The following is a 13,619-nucleotide window of genomic DNA, read 5'->3' as shown; positions in this document are numbered from 1 at the left end:
GGGTGCCCCAGGCAAACAACTGCCAGGGACCTGGGCCACGTGGGAAAGTCCAGGACCTTTTCATCATTATCGCCCCATCACCCTTGCCATAAAAAGTTGAGAGTATTAATGTAATACTATGTTATTAGGGGGCATATGTATATGTGTTATATGTCAACACGTAATCTTGAAAACTAAGTCTTGTGTTTAGTAAAATAATCTAACATTTTTGTCGTGGAAATATGCTACTGGATTTTTGATCATTTGCAGTAAAATAAACTTTGGGCCTCAACCTGTATGTTCTGAAGTCTTTCTGTGTTAATCAAATCTAAGACTTCGGCCTGGTTCAAGGACTTTGCTAGTAAAGTAGAAAGGCAAATATAATGGGGGAAGTACCAACTTTTCCATATTTAAAGGATGGTGCAGATTTCTTTACCAAAAGTTTTTTGGGTTATTTGTGGACCTGTTGCATATCACAAGATATACAGATTCAGAGCTAAAAAAGAAAAACTTAGGATCATTTAGTCGAATCCTCTCTCATGTTACAGTTAGGTCTAGAGAGAAGGTTAAGTGACTTGCCCAAGGCAGTAAGTGTCAGGTGTTAAATACAGCCAGAATTTTTAATCTTGTGCTCTGAATCCAAATCTAGCTTTAATGTAAAGGATTTAGGGTAGCTTTGAGGTGGGTTATTGTTTGTGGTTGTTTTGGGGGAAAGCTTTGGAGCACTAGATGTTGTTGACTCCAGAAGAAGAGGCCAGAGAAGATGAGCATAACAGTAGTGTTCTGATGGGCCTGTTGAGGTCAGAGTTGGGAGATTGGTTTCAGGTGTGAAAGAATTCACTTAGATCTTCTTTGTAGCCATTGGTGATGAGTTCAGTGTGAACCCCAAGAATGTTGGGGTGCTACTTGAAATGAGGACGTGCAGGTCCTAGTGTCCTGAAAGAATTCACTAAAACAGTTTCCAAGTTAAAGAAAGGCATTTATTGGGGTGATGCACCCAAGTGGGCCTGCTCCCTATGAGGCAGAGCCCCAATGGGCTCTACTCCACGTGGGAGGCAGAGCACAGGCCAGAGGCCCTGCTCCCCTAAGGGGGCAGAGTGGCCCCTGCTTCCTGTAGGAGGCAAAGGTGGTTAGCCAGGTCAAAGGTATGGTTTAAATATGTAATAGGAGGAAGGGAACAAGAGAATGGGAAAAGCAAGCATGGCTCCAAAATGCCTGGGATATCAGGTGGTTTGGAGGTGATAAGCAAAGAGAACAAGAAAGGGGAGGGGAAGACTTGTTCTGGAATTGAGGGTGCTTTGTGAAATCACACAGGTAAGTCCATGGTGGGGGCTTCAATGCATAGTGTTCTTTGATCACTTTTCTGTCTGGTCACATCCTGCATCTTATGTCCTATTTCATGTACTGCTTGCTCCACGTGCCTCAAGCACTCTTTTGTACCTCATCAGTACCAACAATACCAATGATAGTTATTGTTTATCAAGCATTCATTATGTGCCAAGCACTGTGCGAGGTGCATCTGGATCCTTTGCTTTACAGGGACGAGGATCAGGCATAGGTTCATCATAAGGGATGCCAGGAGGATAATCTAGCTAGGCCTCCAACCCCAAAGAGCCTTCAAATTTATCAGGTAAAGCATTTATCAGGGCAACAATGGGACAAGGGAATTTGAATGGTTTTCCCTGTCTTAGCATTGGTGCATGAAAACATGCATCTACAAGAGTGATGGAAAGGGAGGAAAAGGTGGTAATCCAGAAAAGCATTCTAATACATAAAAAAAAAAAAACTCCTAAGTATGTATCACCTTTTCCCGTTTTGCTCAATATTATGTTTTCATGAACCTTAATTTTTATTGTCTTGGGGACCTCAAAATCTGGAACAGGTCCTGATCCCTGGAAACCTCTCTGCTGGCTCAGGAATCAATATATCCTTTTGGGCAACAGGATCCAGGACATGCGGCCTCAGAGTCTTAGGGGCCACTGAGACCCCCGGGGCAGCAAAGCATCTCCTTACTCCCTTCCGCCCGGGCATTTTTATACACATTACCCGCTCCCTCCCCCGCCCTTGAAAACGGGCTGGAACAATACAGACGAAACGCAAGTAGAGAAGATCCAGTAGCAGTGAGCACACCTTTCCACCCGGTCCCGACTCCCCTCGAAGCCCGAGGCCCGGACGCGGCCTTTGTACGTCCACACCGGGGCTCCCGCGGCCGCTCGGGACACAAACCCGGAGAACCAGTCGCGGCGGCCCCGAGGGCGCGCCTCCCGCCCCTGCGCGTGCCCGCGCACCCTTTCCTTTGGCCCGCGGATGGAGGAGCCCCCGCAGCCGGCAGCTCGCGAACGTGTGGGGGAGGGGAGCCGCCGTCTTTCAGGGTGCGAGGAAAGGCTGAGACACCAACGATTTTACCCAATCACGTGGAACACTTCCCTGTCAGAGAACGAATGAATACCCAGAGCGGAGAAGGTTTTGGTAGCTGGGGGATGTAGCTCAGTGGTAGAGCGCGCGCTTCGCATGTGTGAGGTCCCGGGTTCAATCCCCGGCATCTCCAAAAGCTGGCGTTCCTTTTTTTTGTTTCCTTTTTTTTTCTTCTTGTTACTATTTTTAACGGCTCTTTCCGGCAAAATCGGAAATACTAAAACTGACCTGTTTTCGCTCTTCGTGAAAGATTTCATGGTTTATAAATACAGAAAGAGTCAAATGGAGATAAAATAAGATGTCCGGCTGCTGTAAAACAAAAGGAAAAAAGAGAAAATAGTTAACTTTGTGTTGACCTGTCAATCGCAAAAAAGTAAATTATTAGGCAGCCTAGAACTTAGAGTGTTTCCACATATTCTCTCATAAATCCGGTTGTTCCATAGAGTTAAAGCATCGCCGTTGTACTAGTCCAGATTCGAACCCAGGCTTTCCGCGCGCCTGGAGAGAACGCTAGCGGCAAAGCAATTGCGCCTAGGTGAAAGATACTTCTCAAGGCTGTTCTGGAGGCTGAGGAATACAATACAGTCTGTCCTGCAATTGATTTTTATCGGCTATTGCTACTGTTAATTTTGTCTGCGTTGGAGACCTAAATTAAATTAAAATATACAAATTATGTTTTCCTGGAATAAAATATTAGAAATATATTGAGAAGTCACATCAAAGTTCATATTTCATTCATTTCTTTTGACCTTTGTGAATAGTTAAGCAGTTAATATTTAATAAAAGAAGCAAACTGAGAACTAGGTCACTTCCGGATAAAAAGCACAGAATCCTCAAGTAATTAAGATAATTTAAAAACTAGCTTTTCCCTTTGTCAGTTCAATAAAACCAGTATGTAAATGCTTCCTATGTGCACACCACTAAGATAGGCCCTGAGGGAGACACAGCAATAAATAAAGCAAAGTCCCTGCCTTCAAAATGCATACAGTCTAGCAGAGGACCTGAACTCACACACAAATAGAAGTACAGCTAGAAAAAAATTTTTTGGTTGTACTTTAGATAATTTTTTAAAAAGAAGGTAATTCAAACAGTTTTGAAAATCTATTTTAAATGACCTTAGGAGTTTAAGAGGATGAGAAAACTGTGACATTTGAGAGTTCATAATAATTACCAAGGGGAAAATACGTAAGCAAACTAAATTTTAAAAAATTATTGATGTGTTTTGTTTTTCCATTACAAACATTTACGGATTGTCCCCACTCTGTGAGAGGTTTGTTGTAACAAAGTAAACAACTAAGCAGAATTAACAATACAGTGACCTCATCTGAAAATGCATTCCACATCTGCAGCAAATTCTCTTATTTTATTTTAAAAATTAACGGAAGCCTATTTTCTTTCCTTCCCACTCCCCCCCAAAATTAAGCCATTCTCTACCAGACTGTAATCTCCACAGCCAAAGGTACACATGTCTTAATTACATTTTGTCTTTCCCTCCCTCCTTCTTCCTCCCTCTCCTTTCCTTTCCCTCTTTTTTCCTCTCTCTCCCTCCCTCTCACTCCCTTTTCCCCCCTTATCCCTTTCCCCTTCCTCCGTATCTCTTGCACTGAGCACAGTGCTTGGTATATTGTAAACATTTAATATATATGCTTTTTGCATTTTCTCAATCCTGCATTTCCTTTCAATGGAGAAAGGGTAGATTCAGCTCTAATTTAATGATAAGATCTATTAAAAGTTTCCAATATGCCAGGCACTGTGTTAAGTGCTGGAGATACAGAGAAAGGGGAAAGAGAATAAGTGTTTATATAGTGCCTACCATGTGCCAGCCATTATTCTAAGCCCTTTACAAGTATTATCTGATTTGATCAATCAACAAAGAAAGGCAAGGAGAGTCTGCCTGCAAAGAGCTCATTCTGATGCGGGAGAGAAAACATAAAAACAATTAGCTACATAAAAGGTATATCAAAGGAAATATAAATCTCAGATTAGAGGGAGAGGGGGAAGAGCAGGGCAAGGCCTCTTGCAAAAACTGGGATTTCAACTGAGTCATGAAGGAAGTTTCCTTACTCAAGGAAATTGAGAGGGAGAGATGAAGAAGAAGAGTTTTCCAGGCATGGTGGACAGCCAGTGCAAAAATACAGAGATAGGAAAGTGAGTGCTATTTTAAAGGATCAGCAAGTAGTCCAAGCAAAGTACATGGTGGGAAGTTCCATGTCTTGGGAATTAGAGGACCTATCTCTGTCACTTACTGCCTGGATGACCTGTAAACTCTTGGGGCTCCCCTTTCTCCACCTATAAAATAAGGGAAGCTGGGCTAAATGGGCTGTACATTTCCCTGGCTAAGTGGCCTCTACATTTCCCTCCAACTCTATGATCCTGAGAAAGCAAAGAAGATGTATCATCTATCTGTCAGATAAGTGATTTTTAAAAATATTTGTAATCACCAATGAGTTATTTGCTGGTATACCTATATTCACTCAAGTGGGCTAAAACAATCAACATTAAATGGAGGGAGGGTGGGGCTAAGATGGCAGAGTGAAATCAGTGACTTGCTTGAGCTCTCCCTCAAACCCCTCCAAATACTTATAAAAATGGCTCTAAACAAATTCTAAAGCAGCAAAACCCACAAAAAGACAGAGTGAAACAAATTTACAGCTCAAGACAGTCTGGATGGGTGATTAGAAAGTTATTTTGTGCCTGGTGGGAGAGGAGTGCAGTTCAACTGGGTACACAGGAGAAACAGGCCTCAGTGAACCTGGAGCAGCCCTTAGAGGACTGAATCACAGGCAGCTGTGGTGGTTTCCAGACTTCTCAACTCACAAACACCAAAGACAGCTTAGAAGGTCAGTGGGAAAAGTCTGTGTCTGACATGAGAGAGAGAAGTGCAGTCCCAGCCCCAGTCCCCACGCATGGCCCTGGGGCAGCAACTGCTTCCTAAGCTTCCAGCCCACAGACCGAGGGGGAATCGAGTGGCTGATCAGAGGGGGACTGTAGGGATCTCTTTACTGGTGCAGGATTCTCTTGCTTTGCCCATGCTTGGATCTGGGTCACAGCCCTGGATGGTGGTCCTAGGGTGAGGATGAGCACTGGTGTGGCAGAGCATAATTATAGTGGCAGTGGAGAGGGAGTTCTCCTCTCAGTTCCAAGAAAGAAAAGTGTGCTTTTGGTCACTCATAGACCAGAGCACAGGCCAAGAAAGGAGTAAACACCTCACCCTTGATTATAGCACCTTGGAAGAACCGAAAATTTACAGGTCCCTAGAAGTATCTCTGAAAACAGCTGCACAAAAGCCCTGAAGCTTGGGACAGTACATTCTCCACACTGGAAGCAGACCCCTACCTTAAGAAATAGTTTAAAACTCAAGTAATTGGTTGGGATCATGAATAAACAAAGATCCAAAAAAATGTCAGACCATAGAATCTTTCTTTGGCAACAAAGAAGATCAAAACATAAAACCAGAAGAAGACAACAAAGTCAAAGCTCTTACATCCAAAGCCTCCAAGGAAAATATGAATCAGTCCCAGGCCATGGAAAAGCTCAAAAAATGGTTTGAGAAACAAGTAAGAGAAGTAGAGGAAAAAGTGGAAAGACAGGGGGCAGCTAGGTGGCACAGTGGATAGAGTACCCACCCTCAAGTCAGGAGGACCTGAGTTCAAATCCAGCCTCAGACCAAACACTTGACACTTAGTAGCTGTGTGACCGTGGGCAAGTCACTTAATCCCAATTGCCTAAAATAAAAAAAAAAAAACAAACCTAAAAACAAAAAACTGGAAAGAGAAATGAGAGTGATGCAAGAAAATCATGAAAAACAAGTCAACAGCTTGCTAAAGGAGACCCAAAAATTACTGAAGAAAATAACACCTTAAAAAATAGCTTAATCCAAATGGCAAAAGAGGTCCAAAAAGCCAATGAGGAGAAGAATGCCCTAAGAAGCAAAATTAGCTAAATGGAAAAGGAAGTCCAAAAGCTTACTGAAGAAAATACTTCCTTAATAATTATAATGGAGCAATTGGAAGCTAGTGACTTTATGAGAAATCAAGACACTGTAAAACAAATCCAAAAGAATGAAAAAATAGAAAACAATGTGAAATATCTCATTGGAAAAACAACTGACCTGGAAAATAGATCTAGGAGAGAGAATTTAAAAATCAAAAAAAGAGCCTAGACATCATCCTTCAAGAAATTATCAAGGAAAACTGCCCTGATATTTTAGAACCAGAGGGCAAAATAGAAATGGAAAGAATCCACTGATCACCTCCTGAAAGAGATCCCCAAAGGAAAACTCCTAGGAATATTGTAGCCAAATTCCAGAGTTCCCAGGTTAAGGAGAAAATATTGCAGACAGCCAGAAAGAAAGAATTCAAGTATTGTGGAAACACAATCAGGATAACAAGATTTAGCAGCTTCTTCATTAAGGGACCAGAGGGCATGGAGTATGATATTCTGAAGGGCAAAGGAGATAGGATTACAACCAAGAATCACCTACCTAGAAAAACTGAGTATAATCCTTCAGGGTAAAAACATGATCATTCAATGAAATAGGCGACTTTCAAGCATTCCTGAGGAAAAGAGCAGAGCTGAATATAAAATTGACTTTCAAATACAAGACTCAAGTGGAACATGAAGAGGTAAACAGGAAAGAGAAATCATAAGAGACTTATTAAGGTTGAACTGTTCACAAACATGATATTTGTAACTCATGAGTCCTTTGTCAGTATTAGGGTAGTGAGAGGGAAAAAAATTATATGTATGTGTATAGATAGATAGATAGATAGATAGATAGAGAGAGAGAGAGAGAGAGAGAGAGACTGAGAGGGCACAGGGTGAGTTGAAGATGAAGGGGTAATATCTGGAGAATAAAATTAAGATGTAAGAGGATTATACTGGGAGAAGGAGAAAGGGAGAGGTAGAATGGGGTAAATTATCTCACATGAAACAGACAAGAAAAGGCTTTTACAGTGGAGAGGAAATGGTGGAGGGTGAGAGGGAATAAGTGAATCTTATTCTCATAGGATTTGGCTTAAGGAGGGAATAACAAACACACTAAATTGGGTATGGAAATCTATTTTACCCTACAGGAAAATAGGGGGGGGAAGGGAACAAGACAGCAGGAGGATGATAGAGGGGAAGGCAGATTTGGGGAGGGGGCAATCAGAAACAAACACTTCTGAGGAGGGACAGGGTCAAAAGACAGAATAGAATAAATGGGGGGCAGAACAGGATGAAAGAAAATATACTTAGTTTTTCACAACCTGACCACTATGGAAGTGTTTTGCATGACTACACATGTATAACCTGTATGAGTTGCTTGCCTTTTCAATGAAGTTGGATGGGGAGGGAGGAAGGGAGAAAATTTGTAACCCAAAGTTTTAAAAACACATGTTAAAAAAAATTGTTTTCACATGCAACTGGGAAATAAGAAATACAGGAAATGGGGTATAGAAATCTATCCTGCCCTACAGGAAAATAGAAGGGGAAGGGGAAAAGAGAAAGGGGGAGAGATAGAACGGAGGGCAGATTAGAGGAAGGAATATATAGAATGTGTGCCCTCTTGGGGTGGGGGGAGGGATGAGATGGGTAGAAAATTTGGAATTCAAAATCTTGTGGAAGTGAATGTTGAAAACTAAAAATAAATAAATTTTTAAAAAACAATCAACATTATTAATACAAAATGAAATGTGATGCATACAGAATGCATGAGTAGCATAAATAAAGGGTTGCCTTCTTTGGAGGAGAAGGAAGGAATGCTAATTCTTTCTTGTGGAATCAGAGAAGGCTTCTCCAAGTTGGTAGTATTTGAGGTAGACTGTGAAAGGTCAGCTAGATGGATAATGATCAGATGGTAAGATCTTCCAAGTATTAGGAATAGATACACACAAAGATCAAGCAGAAGAATTTTTGTCGGCTTTTCTTTCTTTTTTTTGGTATGGTTGTGGTCTGAATTATGTGGATAATTGCAGTTAAGTGGATCTATATAGAGAAGTTAGAGTGTTTCTTTCTTAAATCCTAAATGTAATGACTGTTTTCACATAAATTTGATTAAAACAATCACAAGATCTTCTGCTCTCCTCCATTTCTTCCATATGATACATTTTTTTTTTTTTGGGAAAAAGGGTAGAAATTGCAAGGACAGTAGTCATTTGTAACATGTCTCCTAAAGATTCTCTTCTCTCTTCTGAGCATTGCCACCATACTACCCACATTGAAGGCCCTAATCTCTTTATTCCTTGGCTATTGAAATAACCTGCTAATTGATCTCCTTGCCAAAATCTCTTCCCCACTTTATCATCCACTCAGTGGTCAAGTTGATCTTCTCCAGAAGGAAGCCTGCCCATGTCACCTCCCTAGTCAATAAACTCTTGTGGTTCCCTATCATCTCCAAGATCAAATATAAAGTCTTCATAAAATGACCCTTTTCAGTCTTCTTACACCTTCTTCTCTTCAGTAATCCAGTGACATTGGCCTCCTTGCTGTTCTTGAGCAGGACACTCCATTTTGGGACTTCATGGCTTTTCAATGACAGTCCTTCATGCCTGGAATTTTCTCCTTCTTCATTTCTGCTTCCTGGTTCCCTTGGCTTCCTTCAAGTTCCAACCAAAGTCTTAGCTTCTGAAAAAAGCCTTTTCTAGTCTTCTTTAATTTTCCTGATTTCCCTCTGAGATTAACCCCAATTTATCCTGTACGTAGACAGATAGATACATATGTGTGTGTGTGTGTGTGTGTATACATGAAATATGTATATGTAATTAAAATAAAAACCCCTGTGAACTGCTAAAACACAAGAAACTCCAGGTCTAAAAGAGAGACATGGAATGAGCCAGGATCCGATCAGAATTTACAAAGATTATAACTGCATTTATTGCCTGAGAAGAAGAAGCTTGCAAGCTGGAGCAGTGAGACAGTGTTCTCATCTGCTCAAAGGGGAGCGAGAAAGGGTGAGGTATTTCTACATTTTTGAGATATTTATGACTAAGTCAGGGTTAAAGGAGAAAAACAATAAATTGGGAAGTCAGGTGGAAAGTGGGGGTGTAGGGAGAAGATATCTGTAAATACAATAAATCAGAAAGCAGAAGGATTGCTGTTCTTTTGATAAGTCAGAAAGCAAGATACTTGCTTTTCTCTCTGAGTTGGTCAAGACTGGTTTCAGCAATTGCTGGCATCTCCCAGTTCAGCTAAAGTTTACTTCCAAAAGGATCACTGGTATGTCAAGCAGCTCTAGGAAGCAGAAGTCCTCCTGATTGACTAGTTGTTGTGATACTCCATTTTCAGGTTCCCCTGTGAAAAAGGGGAACTCTAGCATATTTAATCAGTTAGTACAAGCATTACAGAGCTCATGTCCACAGTATACCATATATGTAGAGAGAGACTGAGAGAGGAAGAGAACATATGTATATACATATATATGTATGTATGTATATACACACATATAGATGCAATATAAAGTATATTTCATATCTTTATCTCTCTTGTAAATCATCATTTGCATGTTGTCTTCCCCATTAGATTAGGAGCTCCTTGAGAGCAGGGACAACACAGTCCCTTTCTTTGTCTGCCTCCCCGCCTCCCCCAATCCCCAGTACTTAGCACAGTTCCTGGCACATAGTAGGTGTTTGATATTGACTGATTGACAATAAGAATGAATAAATTTGGTGGACATTTAAAAGACAAATGTTTCAGTTAACAAATATATTTGAATGTGATCCACCCCAACCCCTAACTTCTAGTTTTATAAAGAGATAGAGGAAAGGGAAGATAATATTGAAATCACTAAATCTGTAGATAACACTAAAGCCCTTCTTCGTAGTGAAATGCAGGCAGATGGGCTAAAGTGAAGGAAGGTCTTACAAGGATGTATGAGTGGGCATGAAAGTAGCAGATGTACTTCAATGAGGGAGTAAAGGAATGTATTTAGGGAGAAATAATGCAAACTATATTTGAAAGATGAGAGGCTTTGAAGTATTGCTTATAATTCAGGAGATGAATACATGGGTAAATTTTTTAAATTACCCAATATTAGATGGTGGCCAAAAAAATCCAGCAAATAGTAACTCATATTTTGATAGAACACTGCAATTTAGCAAGCACCCCTTCCCCTCCATTTAACAATCCTAGGGAGTCAGAAGTGTGAGTACTATTATTCCCATTTTACAAATGAGGAAAACGAAGCTCTGGAGGGAGGGGGTAGCTTGCCCAATGACACAAAGCTAATAAGTGGCAGAACTTGGTTCTTCACCTTAGGTCTTCTGACTGCAAGGCCAGGTCAACAATATGATGGGTGCCTCTTGGATGGGTTGGGGTGGGGAGGGAACCCCTGAACTTACAGTATGTATTTTCTTGCTTCTAGGTGAATGAAACTAGAGATAACTATATTTTTTGTGAATTTTCAAAGGTCAGGCTGGAGATCAAGCTACCAGGAAGTCTGGGAGCAGAGTCCATGCCAAGTTTTACAGCTGGCCAATCCAGAATTGAGGCCTTGAGGATGGAGGTTGGATCTTCAGACCCATGCCCAGCAATAGCTGAGATGTAAACTCATGCAATCTATACTGCATTTGGATGTGAACTTGGTAGGATGAATGCTTATGTAGAAACTGTGTTAAATCTGAGTCTACTCTTTCTAGCCCACTCTTTCTATACCACTGAGGTGGTATAGGGGAATGGTATTCTCTGGTATTAAGGAAAAATATTATGATTTTGATCTTCTTGCTAAATATCTGAAGCAAATGTCCTTATGCAAAACCTAATCAATGGTAATTGGTTAAATGAAACTGGGGGTGCTAGTCAATGGTAGCTAATATTCAGGGGTACACACCAGAATGGAGATTTAAGCCAATAGCTACAGAAAAAAATATCCCTAACCCCTTGGAGTACTCCTAAAATCCTGAAATGAAGATGTGACCGTAATTACTCTGGGGGAGTAAAGCCAGAGTACTTATGTACATATATACATACATATGTACATATATGCATACATACATACACAAAGTAGTTAAATACAAAGACTTTTGGAAGGAAAGGCACTAGCATTTGGGAGGGGGATCAGGAAAGATTTTATGCAGAATATGTTGCCTGGGCTACATCTTAAAGAAAGGAGGGTCTCTTGAGACCGAGGTAAGGAGGGAGGACATTCTAGGAATGGGGGGGCAGCTAATGTAAAGGCACAGAGTTGGAGGGTCATGTATGACTGGATCTCAGGGTGCTGAAGGGAAAGTAATGTAAAATGGGGATGAAAGGGTAGGTAGGGACAGAATGGTAGCATTTAAAAAGCTTACCAGAGGGATGTTTATTTTATTCTCAAGGCTATAGAAAGCCTCTAGAATTGATTGAGTAGGGGAGTCACATGGTTAGATATTTGCTTAAGGAAAGTAATTTTGATCCTAGTGAATAGAAAGAACTAGAGTGATGAGAGAAAACAGGGAGAACATTATGAAACTGTTGCAATCGTCTAGACCTCAGGTTCCCCAACCCAATCTAGGTGAAAGGTAATAAGGACTTGAACTCAGGTGATAGTTTTCTATTGAATTGAGAAGGGTTAGATGGGAGAGATGGTGCAAGGGTAGAAACAGAATATGTTTCTGGCAACTGATTCGGTGAGGGAGAGAAATGTCAAATAGGCAATTGGTGATACAGTACTGAAGCGTGTGGGAAAGAACTTAATAAAAGAGCTGGATGTGTAGATTCTGCATCAAAATGATCATTAAAGCCATGGGAGATGATAATGTTATCAAAAGAGAAAGTATAAAGGGAAGAGGAGGGACAAAGTAAAATCTTAAAGAACACCCACAGTTAGGGGATGTGATGTGGACCAGCAAAAATAGGCTAAGTAGCAGCTTGACAGGTTGGAGATGAACCAGGTGCTGTGAAAACCCAGAGAGGAGAGAGTAATCCAGAAGGAGAGAATGGCCAAGGTATCAACTAAAGGAGAGATGTTAAGAAGGATTAAGACTGAGAAAAGATCATCCAATTAAGAGATCATTGGTAACTTTGGAGAGCACAGTTTCAGTTGAGTGATTAAGCTGAATGATAGTTTTCAAAGGGTTGAAGAGAAAGTGAGAGGAAAGGAAGTGAAGACAGTGAGCATAGAAATTTTTTTCAAGGAGTTTTGATGTGGAATGGAGGAGAGACATAGGATAATAGATTGATGAGATGGTAGGGTCTAGTGAAGATTTTGTAAGAATGAGGAAAACTTGGGCATGTTTAAAGGCAGTAAGGAAGAAACCAGTTGAGAGAGGAATTATGATTGATAACTACAATCTACTGGAAAAGACAGAAGCATTTCAAATCAAGTGCACATGAAAAGGATTGGTCATGACAAGGAGAAGGGCCATCTCTTAGTAAAAAACTAAGGGAAAGAAGAAGAGAATGGGAGATTATCAAGGGATTTTGAAATGAAGAGAATGGGAGAATAGAGAGATCATATGGAATGGCCTCAATTTTTCAGCAAAATAAGGGCAAGATCCCTATCTGAGAGAGGGGGGGAGGAGGAAATTGGGGGTGGCGTGGGTCAGGAGAGAAAATTTTGGAGTAGCTTCTGTGAGGACCAGGGCAAAGAATCCCAGAAGGAAAAAGGACTGCCTTGTTGCACTGAGGGCCCAGTTGAGGTTGTATACATGAATTTGTAATGGACCCAGTCTGCTCAGTTGTGGGATTTCCTCCAGCTTTGTTTAGAAGCTCCAAAGTAATCTAGGTCTAGGATGGAGGTCTGGCAAGACAATAGTAGAGATAGGACAAGAGGCAAGGGATTCAAGAGCAGAAGACAGTGAAGAGGTGAAAGTGTTAATTATTAGGTTGAGGTTAGAGAGGGAGGAGAACAGGGATAAAACAAGTCCTGAGGGAAATGGAAAGGGATGAAGAACAAACATAGGAGGGGTGAAACATAGGAAGAGATATAATGATAAAAGGTTATGGTCAAATAGTTTGAGAACTGGAACACTTGTGAGAGCAAGATCTATGTGACTTATCCCTATATGTGACTGAGGTGGAGTAAAGGAGGAGGGCTCCTTTAAAGTAAGGAGGTCTAGGAAATGGGAAATTATTAGAGTTTGAGGGAGTATCTATATGAATATTATTAAAGTCTGATAAGATATGGGCAGGAGATGGGGAGGAGAGGAAGATGGTGAGTCAGATGCTGTACTCCCTAAGATAGAAGGAGAATCACTTGGGGCTCAATATATTACAGTTACTATTGATCAGGTAAAAAATTTTAATTGGATGGACTTCAAAAGAAGAAA

The 13,619-nt window shown here is 40.9% G+C and overlaps 1 non-coding gene across 1 annotated transcript; it reads left to right on the top strand.

Moving 5' to 3' along the window:
* The first annotated feature begins 2,455 nt into the window (after window positions 1-2,455).
* TRNAA-CGC lies at window positions 2,456-2,527 on the top strand. The gene has a single exon. It is a non-coding gene; the product is annotated as a tRNA-Ala (tRNA).
* Window positions 2,528-13,619: the final 11,092 nt, after the last annotated feature.

The sequence above is a fragment of the Vombatus ursinus genome, unplaced genomic scaffold (genome assembly GCF_900497805.2).
Source record: "Vombatus ursinus unplaced genomic scaffold, bare-nosed wombat genome assembly UNPS02014779.1, whole genome shotgun sequence".
NCBI lineage: Eukaryota > Metazoa > Chordata > Mammalia > Diprotodontia > Vombatidae > Vombatus > Vombatus ursinus.
This window is presented reverse-complemented; position numbering and strand designations above follow the sequence as displayed.